General features: G+C 38.8%; 1 pseudogene; it reads right to left on the reverse strand.

Annotated features, from left to right (window-relative positions):
• Positions 1-3,192: 3,192 nt before the first annotated feature.
• On the reverse strand, positions 3,193-4,131 carry LOC102925639 (olfactory receptor 8G18-like; annotated as a pseudogene).
• Between the last annotated feature and the right edge of the window lie 8,286 nt (positions 4,132-12,417).

Genomic DNA, 12,417 nt, shown 5'->3' on the forward strand with positions numbered 1-12,417 from the left:
TGACAGAGATTTGTCCTGACTGTGGGCAAGGCAGGAAAACTCTAGCTACATTCAGGTTTATTTGTGATATACCCATTTTGAAAGAACCGTTGAACAATATACTTTAACAATCTGGATTGCTTTCTGTCTACCAAAATACATCCAAAAACCAAGTAAAAATGGACAATCAACCATCACATTTCTGTCCAGAAGGGTGGACAGCTGATTTCTTTTTTCTTTTTTCTTTTTTTTTTTTTCGGGGAAGGGCAAAACAGTGTCACATTTTGATGGTTTTTGAGTTAGATAACATATATATCTTTCTAATAGTGCCTCTTGTCAGTGTAACCTCACATAAGAAACAGTAATAGAGGCTGTAGTGGGATGGGAGTTGACAAAATAAGTTAGGTCAGAATAGCTGCACAGGCTATTGAATCAACAGATTACATTACTTTATCATTTGCCATCATGTAAGTTTTTATATTAAAACCTAACCTTTAAAAAAAAGTACTGAGCTCCCATCCAGCCCTGAGTCCCCATCTGGACCAGAGGTGAGTGTCTGGGGTCATACCCGGAGAGGCCTGCATCTAGGTCCCATCCCTGGGCACCAGCCATTCCTGGGAAGACCTGCCCAAATTGGCCCCAGGTTCTGGCCATCAGGTGGAACGTCCCCCAAGGTTCCCCTTCTCCAAGACCCCAGCAGACCCTGCAATCTCCACACTCTGCCCCCTCACTCATCCAAGGAGACCCCAGCCAATGCCTGAGACTCAGAGACCAGCCCTCAGCTACCATCCACCCCAAAGCTTCCATCTGGACCAGAGAGAGGCTTCCTGAATCTGTTAGCTCTTTCTGAACCAAGAGCGCTGATAAGACCAAGAATGAATACACAAGGACATGGGCAGACTTCAAGGCAGAAGTACATACAACAAAATGAAGAGCAATACAGCATCACCAGAACCTAGCCCTCCTCCAACAGTTAGACCTGAACATCACAAAATGAAAGAAGCAGAAGAAAGCAACATTATGAAAAACATCATGAAGAGGCTAGAGGCTTATAAAGAAGAAATCAAAAATTAAATTGAGAAACAGACAAACAAAAAATGGGAAGAACGCTATAAAAAAAAAAAAACTAGAGAAAAGGACAAATAAAGCAGAAGAAAACAATAAATACCTGAAAGAAAATCAAGAAAAAGCAATGAAACAGATGTAGGAAATAGTCCAAGACCTGAAAAAGGAACGAGAAAAAATGAAGGAGACACAAAGGAGGGAATGCTGGAAATAGGAAATCTGAGTAAATGAACAGGAACTTCAGATGTAAGTATAACCAAAAGAATGCAAGAGATGGAAGAGAGGTTCTCTGGCATTGAAGATATGGTAGAAGAAAGAGATTCATCAGTCAATGGAAACACTAAAGCCATCAAAGTCATGACCCAAAATGTCCAAAAAATTTGGGACACCATGAAAAGGCCAAACATACAAATAATAGGGACAGAGGAAGGAGAATAATACCAACTCAAAGGCACAGAAAATGTATTCAACAAGATCATAGAAGAAAACTTTCCCAACTTAAAGAAGGAAATGCCTATGAAGATACAAGAAGCCTATAGAACACCAAACAGACTAGATGCCCCAAAAAAGTCCCCTCACCATATAATAATTAAATAACTAAATCTACAGAATAAAGAAAGAATATTAAGAGCAACAAAGGAAAAAGGCCAGGTGACTTTTGAAGGCAAACCCATCAGAATAAGACCCAATTTCTCAATGGAGACTTTGAAAGCCAGAAGGACCTGGACAGATATAATGCAGACACTAAGAGACCATGGATGCCAGCCTAGACTAATATACCCAGCAAAACTTTCATTCATCACTCTTGGGCAAATACCCAAGGAATGCTCAATCATACCACAAGGGCACTTGCTCAGCTATGTTCATATCAAGGATTGTATGAACGAGAATTGTTGAGACCAAGATTGGAAAAAGCACAGGGACAAATAGCCAAATGAATGGAAACACATGAACTATGAACCAATAGCTGAGGAGCCCCCAACTGGATCAGGCCCTCTAGATAAGTGAGACAGTTGGTTAGCTTGAACTGTTTGGGAGGCACCCAGGCAGTGGGACCGGGACCTGTCCTTAGTGCATGAGCTGGCTGTTTGGAACATGGGGCTTATGCAGGGACACTTTGCTCAGCCTGGGAGGAGGGCACTGGACCTGCCTGGACTGAATCTACCAGGTTGAACTGAATCCCCAGTGGAGTCTTTGCCCTGGAGGAGATGAGAATGGGGGGTGAGCTATGGGGAAGGCAGGGGGTAGGGAGGGGGGTGGACAGGGGAATCCGTGGCTGATATGTAAAATTAAATTAAATTATAAAAATAAAAAATAAAAATAAAAGTACTGAATTAAACTTAGTTTAAAATTAGATGTAGCTCCTTGAAATGATAACAACCCATTGATGAATATAAATAATATGAATGCCAACAGCTTCCCTTAAATATTTCATAAGAGTAATTTAAAAAGCACTAAGGATGTAATAAATTTCAAGAATTTTTCTAAGCCCTGGACAACAATGAGTCATAGAAACAGAAAGTCTGCTAGGATGTCTAAGTCACACCAAGTTTGGCTAAAACATGGAAATATACACAAAATAATCAGTGGATAAACTACATAACTGGATCAGACACAAGCTCAACACATACAAGTGTCTATAAAATGGATATTAAAATAGCAATCAGGAGTCTGAAGTAATATACAAAAGACAGAAGACAAATAAGATCCATTGAATAATAGGCAATTAAGTAGATTTTCCAGGGTAATTTCAAAACTACAAGCCACAAGCATCATAGTTCTAAGTCTAATTCTTTCACATAGGTGGAGCAGATTGTCAAAGGTTTAGAAATATGTCCTTTATATTTATAATAAGAAAAAAAAGACTTTTTAATCAACCTTACAATTAAAGAGAAAGTAGATGGAGTTGACATTATATGATAAATAGGTTGATGTCATCCTCAGCATTTCTTTTACATTTGTCTCTGAGAGGTAAGTGGCAACTTTTGCATAGGAAATAGTAATGGATGATTATAGAAATGATATATAACAAAATGTCTAAATACATAGTTAAAATATCTGCAAATGGATTAAAATGAATAATAGCATTTTAAACCATGTATCAGTTGATGACTCTATTCTAATTAATAAATCTTGTATTAGTTCAGGTTACATGAATGATTTCTTCTCTATTATTTTCTTCAGGGAAATACTGACATTCTTATACCTAGGCTGTAGATCAATGGTTTCATCATGGGCACAACAGTAGTATAAATCACAATTGACACTTTTCTCTTTGTCCATTGAACTCACTGATGGAGGCTGTAAGTAAATGCATGCAGCAGAACCAAAGAAGATAGCAACAGTAGAGATGTGGAAACTGCATGTACTGAAGGCTTTGGATCTTCTTTCTGTGGATCAAATGTGGAGGATGCTGGCAATGATGAAGATGTAGAAAGTAATAATGCTGAGAAATAGGACAAAGATGTTCACAATTCCAAAAATGAAAATCAACAATTCATTGATATAAGTATTAGAGCATGCAAGCTTCATGAAGGGAAGAAGATAATGGAAATAATGGTTGATCACATCTAACTTACAGAGCTGAACTCTGACCAGGAAGCTTGTGTGGGCTAATGTACAAACCACATCAATAATATACACCCTTGAAATCAAGGAAATGTAAATCTGATAGGACATGGTTACATTTTAAAGCAAGAGGTTAGAGATGGCAACATAGTGGTCATATGCCATTGCAGCTAATATATAACACTCTATAATGGCAAAAAAAAAAGGAGGAAAAAATAGAGCTTAGTCATGCATTTAGAGTAGGAGATGATGTTCTTCTCTGTCAAATGTTCACCAACAGTTTGGGGACAATGACAATGGAATGGCATAAATCAATGAAGGACAGACTGCTGAGGAAATAGTGCATGGGGTGTGCAGGTAGGAACTGAATCCAATCTGTGTATTCATGCCCAAATTCCCGACCACAGTGACCACATAGATTCTAAGGAAGAGGGGAAAGAAGGGCAGCTGGAGTTCTAGCTTCATTGAGAGTCAAGTAAAGATGAACTCATTCATTGTTTGATGGTTTCCTGCTGCCATATCCTCTGTACAAATTATGAAAAAGAGAGAAATGTATATCAGTACAGTGGCTGTTATTGTTTCAAATTTACAGATTTCTGAATGAGATGAATCTCTTCATGATAATTAAATTGCAGAAACATATATAAGTATACTTTCTTGATTTGACATTTAGTTTGCATTATTTTTTAATTAAAAATGCATGGTATATAAACACTGCCCCTGAGCACTTTGAGCATTTCATTGGCTTCACAGCAATGGCTTCACTGGAAGCTTACATTTCCTCCTTGAGGTCTACATCTCATTAATAGCCTAAGGTGCTATTGAATCTGCAAAGGGAAAAAAATAATCTGCAGTCCTATCCAGCTACAGACCTATGATCCACACCAATTGCAAGCATGGGGAAATGTCCTGAAGAGTGCAGTAGTGGCATTGATATCATGGTGGTTAGCAAGAGCTATCTAATTGGACTTAAGAACTGCTCAATAATAGGCCTGGTAGTGTAAACTTAACCAACCACTCATGCCTCATGTAGTCAAAGGTCCTAGAGGAGAACCTACTACTGTTACTTTCTTAAATCAGTATAATTTCTAAATGTATTATATCTCATATATAGAGAGAGCTGGCAAAATTAGAGCTGGCCCTGATGATGTGAATGAAGGGAACCCGGATCTAAGGGTTCCTAGAGCAGGAGAACTGGCCCCATTCCTTCCTGTAGGCTGCATTGAGCAAGCCAACACAGTTCTAGAGAGCTCACCTGGGTAGTGATGGTGAGGGAAATCTAGCAAACTGACAAACCGAGCTACCACCCAGGGTCAGAAACAGGGCTATGAGTTCACCCTCCCCAGTATCCACTGAATTTATGAATTGTAGGAGGACATGAATACGATGAACCTACAGATTCAAAAACAGCAAGATCTCCTTAACACAGGACAACAACAGGATATCCAAGAGGAGTCCCTTTGAGAGCCCATTAACAGTGGTGTAGCAGAGCCAGAGGCCTCAAGCTAGACCAATGACTCCTGGCCATGAACACCTACAAGTAAAGATGAATATACTAAAAGATAAACTGTGTGACTTACTAGCCCACACTACAGCTTCCATGACAAGATTCTTCTTATTTTTGTTTTTGTTTTCTTTCTTTGTTTGATTTTGGTTTTGTTTTTTCTTTTTAATTTAGTTTTGATGGTGGGGGCAGTCACAAGGGCAGAGAGCAGATTTGAGGAGATGTGGAGATAAGTGGGATTAGAATGCATGATATGAAGTCACAAAAAAAATCAATAAAAGTGAAAAAAAGATACAACCTTCAACACCTTTATTACAATCAGTTACAATAGCTGTTTCAATGCCAACTGTTGGCAAGAAGTAGCCAGACATTACACAGGTCTTGTGTGCAGTGAGAAACTGCTCACCTACTTTACAAAATAGCCTCACTATTTATTTTAATTTTAAAGATATTCACTGAACAGTCTGCAGCACAAATTTTATACAGGACAAATGTCAGCAATATTCTGTAGAGAGATGGGCACAAAAATGTGCACAGGAGCTTTATTCATGCCAATCTTGAGTTACTCTCAACCTACAAGTCCAACAGACTTAAACTGACATTTATTTATGTAAATTTTTAAATCTTGGTTGCATTTTGATTGTGTGTGTGTGTGTGTGTGTGTGTGTGTGTGTGTTTTCAGACAATAGAACTCCAATTGACGTCAGAGAAAAAACTGTAGGGAGTTGTTTTTTTCCTTCAACCATGTGAATTCTGTGGACTGAACTATGGTCGTCAGCATTGGTGATGAATTTCTTAACCTGATAACCAATTTTACAGCCCCCAAGATGCAGTATATCTGATGCCCTATTCTAGCCTCTGAATCAGGCATGTATACAGTATACATATATACATGGAGGCAAAACACTCATTGACATAATATTAAAGATCACTAAATAAATAAAAATAAAATAATTATAGAAAACATATGAACATTCACAATAATGCTATATAATGAGGATACAAAATGAGTAAAGTCTGAGAAATATACAGTTTTGAATGGCTTCCAAATCTAAATAATAATATGATGTTAAACATATTTTATATTTTATTGTTTGAAACAATATTTATTATTGTTTATTGATTTATTACAGTAATCAATCTTCCTAGAATAGTTGTAGAACTTTGAAAATTATCTTCTCATGTAAAGTGAAATTTGGTCCTCAATAATCATAAAAATAAGCTAAAAATATTGGAGTATCTGTCCCTTTTTCAATTTTTTATTTTATTAAATTTTCTATTCATTTTATATACCAACCACAGATTTCCCCTCTCCTCCCTCCTCCCAACCCCCAGCCTTCCCCCACAACCCACTTCCCATTCCCACCTCCTCTAAGGCAAGGTCTCCCACGGGGAGTCAGCAGAGCCTGGTACATTCAATTGAGGCAGATCCAAGGTCCTCCTCCCTGCACCAAGGCTGCACAAGTTGTCCCACCATAGGCACTGGGTTCCAAAAATCCAGCTCATGCATCATAGAGCCTTCATCTAGTGACTGATGGAAGAAGATGCAGAGATCCACAGCCAGGCCGATGAGAGAGAGGAAGGATTCTATGAAAAAGGGACATCGAGATTATGATGGAAAAACGTACAGAGATGGCCAGCCAAACTAGTGGAAACACATGCCTCTGGATAGGTGAGACAGTTGTTTAGCTTGAACTGTTTAGGGGGCCCCCAGCTAGTGGGAACAGCTGTGCAGGGAGCCGGCATTCTAAGATGGTGCCGACTTCCTGGTAGCCTAGCTGTAAACAACTCCATATTTGGCTATGCTCCTAGGACTATGTGTCCCGAAGCCCGCGCATGCGCATATATGGTAATTGGCTCTATGTCCTCAGCCTATCCCGTGGCTCCCCTTGCTCACATTCTGGCGGGATCCAATCACGGACTGACCCGTTTGCTTGAATCCTCATATAAGCAGCTGCAATTTAGTTCTTGGGGCCCCTCACCTCCAGCTCTCCCTTAATCAAGAGGCACTCCAATAAAGTGTGATCTGAGAAGAATCCTCGAGTGGTGGTCGTTCTTCCTCGCTGGCCGAGGAGCTCGCCACACATCTGTATCTCATCTTTTCTAAAATTTGTTCCAAATCTGGTATTTTAACAAAGCTGTTTAAGTGAGACTATAATTTAGGCGTAACATTGTAGAAGACAAAAGATCATTGTACATTGTCCCTAAAGCTCTCTATTGGGCTCTTTCAATTATTCTTCACTACCAGAATTATGGTCACTGTGGTTGAGAACACAGGTTAAGAAAGTTTTATGGAGTTAAACTTATGGGATTTTCATTTGTGAATTAAACCAAAACTGGGTTTAATTCCCCATGATTCAATGTTCTCTTTCTAGCTGATAGACATAAAAGATTATAAAACCAGAAAGTCACAATGGTTAAATTCTCTCTTCTCTAATGAAATCTATTATTCGCAAGTGACAGAGTCTTATCAATATCATTCTTTCATTGTCTAGTAAATATTGTGTTGTTTATAAATTCACATAAAGGCATCATGTAAAAATTCACCAATTCATTGTAACTGACTGAACCTTCAGGAACTGGGAATGTGACTGGTGAATTCTGTGGACATTAAGGAAAAGGCTGTGAATAATTGAATTACTGAAGGTATTGGGGATTATTTTCCTGACTGTTCACAGTGATTATTCTAGGCTCTTTCATCACAGTTTGGGATGAACATTTATCCTTCTTTCTGAAAGTCTTAGTGCCAAATTTTACTTGCAACTTGCAAAATCACAAATTCTGACATTGGAAATCTCAGGTCATTAGTATCCTACAGACTTCAGTGATGAAGGCCAAGAAACAATTATTTACAAACCTTGAAAGAAAAATTCTCAACTTCATTTGGAAAAAAACAAAAACCTGAATAGCTAAAACAATCCTGTGTAATAAAGAAGTGCTGGAAGTATACTATCACCGATCTCAAGCTACACTATGGAGCAATAATTAAAAAGAAAAAAAAAACAGCATGGTATTGGCATAAAAACAGACAGGTTGATCAACAGAATCAAATTCAAGGCCTGGATGTAAATCCACACACCTATGGACATCTGATTATTGACAAAGAAGCCAAAATTATACAATGGAAAAAAGAAAGAATCTTCAAAAAAAGGTGCTGGTATAACTGGATGTAGACATGTAGAATGCAAATAGATCCATATCTATCACCCTGCACAAAACTTAGTTCCATGTGGATAAAAATATCAACATAAATCCTGTTACACTGAACCTGATATAAGAAAGAGTGGAGAATAGCCTTGAACATATTAGCACAGGAGACAAATCCTGAATAAACACCAATAGCACAGACACCAAGATCGACAATAAATGGGACCTCATGGGACTGAAAAGCTTCTGTAAGGCAAAGGACCCTGCCAATAGGACAAAACCACAGCTTACAGAATAGGAAAAGATTTTCACCAACTCCACATTTGACAGAAGGCTGATCTACAAAATACATAAAGAACCCAGGAAACTAGACATCAAAAAACAAAATAATCCAGTTAAAAATGCGGTACAGACATAAACAGAGAATTCTCAACAGAATAATCTCAAATGGCAGAGAAACATTTAAAGAAATGTTCAACATTCTTAATCATTAGGGAAATGCAAATCCCTAATGCTTTGGCTGGCTCTGGAGAATTTATTCCTCATACTGGATTGCCTTGCCCAGACTAAATAGAACTGAAGGTGCTTAGTCTTACAGTAATTTCTTATGGTATGCCTTGTTGATACCTATGCGAGGCCTGCCCCTTTCTGAACAGAAACAGAGGAGGAGTGCATAGGTGGGGAAAAAGGAGGGAGTTGAAGGGATAGGAGTAGAGGATGGAGGGGAAATTGCAGTGGAGATGTAAAATAAATCTTTAAAAAATGAAGGAATAAATAAATAAATGCAAACAAATGAATAAAAAGGCCAATACCTAGTCACCAGTCTCAGCTTTTTGAAGCTGTTTAATCACAGCTCAGCGTCCCTAAGGGCTTCTTTAGCTCTAAGGTAGCACATACACTCAACTTTCATACTCACTTAAATGGTCCCTACTGTGTTCTTCTGATGGTTTGCCCTGAGTTTAGAATTCCATCTACCAGGTAACAAGCAACCACACTCTGCAAGGATTTCCAGTTCTCAGGGAGCAGACTCATGAGAAGAGAAGTAGTTGTCATTGTCCAGCGTTTGACTCATTTTTATCATTAAAATTCCAACACAAAATTGTGTCCCAATTTCTTCCACACATTCTCATTGATTCTTGAAAATGGAAACATTAATGCCTTTCAGAGAGTATTCATTTTATCATTTGTAGTTTTTTCATGCATGAGAGACTTGCATTATTTTTCAGATTTGAACAATCTCTAGAAAATGAGCATGATGTCTCTCACATTTATGCCATGATTTCCACCAGATAAACTGGGGACTGAGGATGGTCTACATAAATTGGATTTCATGTTTGAATTGATAGGACCCGAGAAACCATGTACATTTGTAAATTACAAGAAGGATCTTGACAGAAAATATTTGTTATGTCCTACATTGTTCACTTTTATAATTATTTGTGTGGATTGGGAAATACAAAAGAAATTTAACCTAAATTTGATAATACTAATCAGATGTGTGACTCTTCTAAAGACTAGCACATCTTTCATTAAGATTTGCAAATGATTCAAATTGGTACTAGAAAACAAAAATTCATACTTTTAACTAAATTTAAGCAACAGTGTCTTCATGAAGATTGTCAATAATGTCCTGTCATTTGAAGAATGGTTTTTAATAATGGGATAATGAACTAGTGTAGTGGATAGCTGTTCCAGCTATGACCTTAGCCAGACTGTGAACTACCTGTGTTCTCTGTCCAGCCATGCTGTGCAGCAACAGCCAACCTCATGCTTCGCTGTCAGTGTCAGTAGATCTAATGGGACAACTGGGAATTCTTAAAGGGGAGAGTTAGGTTTTTTTAAAGAGTTTTTTGTAAGACAAATAACTAAACAGTCTTATTAATAAAAGACTTGGAGATGACTATGCGAAAACAAGGTGAGATGGTCCTTCATGTTCCTGCTTCATAGAGGAGGCTGCCAGACTTTCTGCAGGCCACAGGGAGAAGTGACTGAGAGACTCTAGGCCTATACGCTGAAAATGATGTAATTGAAGACTAGATAGTTATTATAATTTTCCTTAATTATGATTAAAGATAAATTAGATGTGAAACTTTGGACTCACAAATATAGGATAGATGATAAAATATTTTCTTTTATTTTGCCAAATACAAATAGACTAGATATTATAACTGTAATTCTTGCTTGATAACTGTTTATTATATATAATTTTACTATATTAAAGCTAAGACCTTCCTTTTTGACTAGACAGAAAGGGGAAGTGTTGGGGGATGTCTTTCTGTACACTGTGAAAATATGTTGCTCTCCTTGGTTAATAAATAAGCTTCTTTGGCTTATGGAAAGGCAGCTTAGAGGCAGGCAGAAAATCCAAGGAGAGAGACAGGAAAGAGAAAGGCAGAGAAGAGACACCAGCACTACCAGGAGAAGCAAGATGTGAAAATACCGGTAAGCCACTGTCACATGGCAACTTAGAGATGAATAGAAATGTGTTAAGTTATAAGAGCTAGCTAACAAAAAGCCAGCAATAGGCCATACAGTTTGTAAATAATATGTCTCTGTGTGTTTACTTGGCTCCAAGTGGGTGCGGGACCATGAGTGAGAGAGATTTGTCTAAACGGCAATGTCGGGGAGGAGGCTGAGCAAGACAGAGAAACCTTCTGACTACAGTATTTCTCTGCATTAAAAATGGGAAATGCAAATCAAAACAACTCTGAGATAACATCATATACCTGTCAGAATGGCTAAGATTACAAACACAAATGACAGCTTATTTTGGAGAGGATGTGGAGAAAGGAGAACACTCCTCTACTGCTGGAGGGAGTATAATATTGTACAACCACTCTGGAAGTCAGAGCATTGGTATCTCAGAAAATTGGGAATCAATCTACCTCAAGACCCAGCAATACTACTCCTGGGAATATACCCAAAAGATGCTCAACCATATCACAAGGACATTTGCTCAACCATGTTCACAGCAGCACTGTATGTAATAGCCAGAACGTAGAAACAACCTACTTGCTCTTCAACAGAAGAATGGATAAAGAAAATGTGGTACATTTACCCAACGGAGTATTATACAGAGGGGGGAAAAAACCCAATGTCATCATAAAATTTGTAGGCAAATGGATGAAACTAGAAAAAAAATCATCTTGAGTGAGGTAATCCAGACCCAGAAAGACAAGCACAGTATGTACTCACTTATAAGTGAATGTTAGACACAAAGCAAAGGATAACCAGGCTACAATCCACAACTCCAGAGAAACTAGGTAAAGAGAAGGACACTAAGATGGACACACATGGATCATCCTGGGAAGGAGAAAGGGTTAAGATCTCTTGGGTAAACTGAGAGGGTGGAATAGAGGGGAGGGGAGGGGAGGTGGGAACATGGGAAAGAGACTGGTAGGGAGAGCAATGAAAGAGCTATCTTCACAGACAGTACCATTAAGGGGATAGGGAGAAAGCTGTAGCCAGGGAAAACCCCAGGAACTCACAAGATTGTCCCCAGCTACGACTCATACCAATGGTGGAGAGGGTTCTTGAACTAGCCTTCCCCTGCACTCAGATTGGTGTCTACCCTAATTGTCATCATAGAACCTACATCCAGTAATTGATGGAAGCAGATGCCAAGATCCATAGCCAAACACTTGGCCAAGATCCTGGAATTCAGTTGAAGAGAGGAAGAAAGGGTTATAAGAGCAAGGGGGGTCAGAATCATGATGAGAAAAACTGCAGAAATAGCTGACCCAAGCAAATGGGAGCTCATAGACTCTGGACTGACAGCTAGGGAAACTGCATGGGACTGAACTAGGCCCTTTGAATATGAGTGAAAGTTGCATGGCTTGATGTGTTTGTTCGTCCCCTGGCAATGGGACCAGGACTTATCCCGGGTAATTGAACTGGCTTTTTAGAACCCATTCCCTATGGTGTGATGTCTTACTCAGCCTTGATGCAGGGGGAAGGGGCTGGGTCCATCCCCAACATGGTATGACAGCCTGTGTTGACTACCCAAGGGAGACCTTACCCTCTATGAGGAGAGGATGGGGGTGGGATGAGGGTAGGTGAGGGGGGCAGGAGAAGAGGAGGGAGGGGAGCAGGGGTTGGTATGTAAAAGGAAAGATAATTTTTAAATAAAAATTATATATTAAAAATTGGGAAAT

The sequence above is a fragment of the Peromyscus maniculatus genome, chromosome 7, assembly GCF_049852395.1.
Source record: "Peromyscus maniculatus bairdii isolate BWxNUB_F1_BW_parent chromosome 7, HU_Pman_BW_mat_3.1, whole genome shotgun sequence".
In the NCBI taxonomy this organism is placed as follows: Eukaryota; Metazoa; Chordata; class Mammalia; order Rodentia; family Cricetidae; genus Peromyscus; species Peromyscus maniculatus.